Raw genomic sequence first — 3,825 nt, 5'->3', positions numbered from 1 at the left:
ACACACACACACACACACACACACACACACACACACACACACACACACACACACACACACACATTCAGATAAAGTCCAGTAGGAAACCTGCATGTGTGAATGTGTGTGTGTTTTTACTCTAAACAGAAATCCAGCTTCCTCACTTCTCTCTTCTGTCCTCAGTCTGTCAGTTGGCTGTGTTTAGTGTTCAGCACTGCTCTTTCACTCTCTCTCTCTCTCTCTCTCTCTCTCTCTCTCTCTCTCTCTCTCTCTCACACACACACACACACACACACACACACATTCACACACACACACACACACACACACACACACAAACACACACACACAGTCTCCATGACAACTGGCTGTCACGAAGACGACGCACTCACCACGCACCTGATATCAGGAAGTACCTGGCCCCCGCCTACAACGAATTCTTCAAGGAATCTAGGTAGGCAAACACACAGACACACACTCACACACACACACACACACACACACACACACACACACACACACACACACACACACACACACATGCACACGAACACACCATCCCTGAAACACTGGAGCATAATACTTACACTGAGAGAGCATAGAGAGTGGGTGGGGTGGGAAAGAAAAACGAAGGTGGAGAATAAGAATCACCAGTTGAGCCAGTATCGTTGAGGTTAACTTCACTGTTTTACTTTCACTTCAGGTTTACAGCGGGAGCCCGTTTATCAGAATCGAGAATCTGTTTATGTTCAGAGTTTCAGCCATCACCTGCAGTAGTCGCCCATGTCCGGGTATGTCATCTTCACGTTGACAGGTAAACGCCAGAAATCTGAGCGGGCGTGAGGGAGTTGTTATTACAGAAAGATGTTATTACAGAGGGATCTACATGTACGTCACTATAGCATTAAGACGGCATGTCACCATGACCTCATGGGAGTGTCTTTGTGAATGAGCCGGCTCGTGTACAACCATCATCAGTAATGAGCATGTGGTGGATGTGATCATGTGGCGCAGGGTTTTTAGACTAGGTGTGCGGGAAACTCCTTTAGAGGAATGCTGCTCTTGCTGCATTCAGATCAGTCTATTTGCACACACACACACACACACACACACACACGCTCAAAAATATTGGCCAGGGCCACAGGAGGATAGCATTTCCCATCCGGAATGATAGGAGGGAGGGAGGGAGGGAGGGAGGTGTGTTGGGGGTTTGGGCAGTCAGATTCTGGTTTGGTGAGTTTTAGGGGAGAGCGGTGTGTACACCATACACAGATGAAGAGAGAGAGAGAGAGAGAGAGAGAGAGAGAGGTTTTCCGGACATGAAAAGAGACGGAAGAGAAGAATAAACACCTGAACACGAGTACAACTCTTCACCGGAGAGTATAGGTGACTTCACTCAACGTCATGACTTGAATGGTGCGTCAGCTGTGGGGAAGACTGGTCCTTGTGTCTGTCTGGATGAAGACGTGTCTTTTCTCGGGATTGTTAGTGTGTTGGTGTTTTCTTTTTTCTTTAAAGAACTTTTTTCTCTTTTCTTCTTCCTCCCGCGCCTCTCCCCCTCCTCGGTTCTGAGGAATGTGCGGCTTATGTCAGTGAGAGTCAGGTACCGACTCACTAATTACCACAGCCCTTCCTCCCTCCCTCCACCTCCACCCTTTTCTCTCTCTCCAGCTCTCTCCTTCAACTCCGCCACCTTCTCCTCTCTCGTCCACTTCAAGACCTTGTGCCCCCCCCCACCAACCACCACCCCTCCTCTTGTCTCCTGCTGTTGCGTCTACAAGCGCTGTCGCGGCTGAAGCAGAGGAGAGGACAACCAGAGAGGATCTGAGTCAGAATCAAAAAAAAGCCCCAAAAGAAGAACAGAAACTCTGACTTGTCCTCTCTCTCAGTGTCTGTGGGTGTGTGTGTGTGTGTGTGTGTGTGAGTGAGTGTGTGCACTGTGTTGTGCGTTAGATGTGTCCGAGATCTCTTCTGACTTTGCGCTGGTGGACCTGTCATTGAAGAAAGGAGGCACCTTGACAGCCGGAGAGACCTGACAGACGAGCGCAAGGGAGGAGAGGAAGAGGACGGAAAGATGAGAAAGTGATCAGCTGGAGTGTTGCTCTTGAACGGTGGCAGAAGAACCCACGACGACCACGCGTCCCATCATCCTACAGGTTGGCTGACAGAGCTGTCGTGGCTCCTGTTCTGTCCTTTTCTCTCTGTTTCCCGTTTCAATCTCGTCGTTTAACGTCATTGCTGTCAGGCTACTTACACACACACACACACACACACACACACACACACACACACACACACACACACACAGTGGGTATCTGGAAGGACATTTCTTCAGCTGGTCCAGTGTTCACTCTGACCCAGTTGACTGCTGTAACCTTCACTACAAGGTTGCGGGACGGAGACTTGACGTTTATTTTTTTTGTGGCGATGTGTGCAATCAGTTGTCGTCTTGTCAAGTCATTTTATACGTGTGTCTGTGTGTGTCTGTGCATGTTTGTGTTTCAGAAACTGGTTGAGCAGGGTGCCAGCTAGCCTTGGGTGTCCTGTTGTTATACAAACTAGATTTTCGTTGTGCGCGCATACACTGTCTGTGTGTGGGTGCACGTGCCTGCTCATATACTCTCCTTTTGCGTCCCCTCTTCGGTCCGTGTGTGTATGTTTGGGTGAAGGCTCGCTTCCAGCTGCCTTCTCCCTAAGAGCAGGTGTCTCGCTGACTCTGTCCACAAACACAAAATTTACAACTCAAATTTCTTCAGCTGCAGTTTGTCTCTCTCTGTGTGTTTCTCAATGACAGAGTGCCGAAGCGTTACGTTATGATGAACCTGCTCCTTCGACAGAGATCTTTAATAACTAGTTCAAGCCTTTAGTAGCATGTGACTCAAGGTAAATATCTAATGAGCAATTTTTGACAAAGCCCCCTGAAACATAGAACATATTATAGAATGAGATTGGATAGTAAATATCGCACAATTTGCAGCTTTCTTAATGTTAGTAGATGTAGCGTGATGCCGATATCTAACATGCTGCTATAATGTGAGGTGCAAGTTGTAGTCACGGACTAACTTACTGTTACCTGAGAATCACCTGCGTAGATGGAGGACAGGGAGGAGCAGAGTGACTCTCACCTGTAGCCCACTCCTATGTGTGTGTGTGCGCGCTCACACGCATACTGTATATATGTGTGTGTGTGTGTGTGTGTGTCACACAGTGGCTGTGGGTTCAGTACCGACTGTGCTGGCAGGTTCAACGAGTGAACCATATTGCAGATACTTATCTCTCAAACCACTGTATCACATTCCATAATTACAAAAAAAAGGTACTGTCTGCAATCAACCAAGACTGGAATTTATATCTTGATGTGTTTTTTTCCTAGCGGGAACTCAGTGGTATCATGTTTGGGCCGGCTCTAGTTTGAGGAAGACAGACCGCGTTAGACAAACACAGGGCGTCGGGAAGCAAAATAAAAAAAATACAAAAATCATACACGCACACATATAGTACATGGTCGAGTCTCCTGACGGTCACATGACTATCTCATGCTCATGATGTGGAAGCGCAGATTCAGTCTAATGCATATGTGTGTGTGTGTGTGTGTGTGTGTGTATGTGTGTGACAAAGCCATAAGCCTAATCCACTAACTCTGGAGTGGAAATCTAAAGCCACAGACTAAAGTGGCGAATGCAGGAGAGAGACAGAGAGAGAGAGAGAGAGAGAGAGAGAGAGAGAGAACCTGTTAGCACTATTGTGGTGTTTATGAAACACCTGTAACAAGATCTGATTACCCTCTCTCCTTTCTCCCTCTCTGTTTGTCACAAACACACATACCTGGACAGCACAATGGCCACA

General features: G+C 47.6%; 1 protein-coding gene across 9 annotated transcripts in view; it reads left to right on the top strand.

The window, feature by feature from the left end:
• The first annotated feature begins 241 nt into the window (after window positions 1-241).
• rbm47 (RNA binding motif protein 47) overlaps window positions 242-3,825 on the top strand; it is a 30,256-nt gene continuing 26,672 nt past the window's right edge. For 5 of the 9 annotated variants that reach the window (XM_035637266.2, XM_035637264.2, XM_035637263.2 and 2 more), the window contains exon 1: window positions 1,494-2,135. The gene's annotated coding sequence lies outside the window, so the exon portion shown is untranslated. Of the gene's footprint in view, window positions 434-682; window positions 794-1,210; window positions 1,396-1,493; window positions 2,136-3,825 lie in introns of those variants that run through there. The other 4 variants (XM_035637256.2, XM_035637259.2, XM_035637258.2 and 1 more) reach the window with 4 other exon arrangements.

Source organism: Scophthalmus maximus, chromosome 8 (assembly GCF_022379125.1).
Source record: "Scophthalmus maximus strain ysfricsl-2021 chromosome 8, ASM2237912v1, whole genome shotgun sequence".
Taxonomy (NCBI): Eukaryota; Metazoa; Chordata; class Actinopteri; order Pleuronectiformes; family Scophthalmidae; genus Scophthalmus; species Scophthalmus maximus.
Note: the sequence above shows the minus strand (reverse complement) of the source record. Positions and strands in the feature narration are given on the sequence as shown.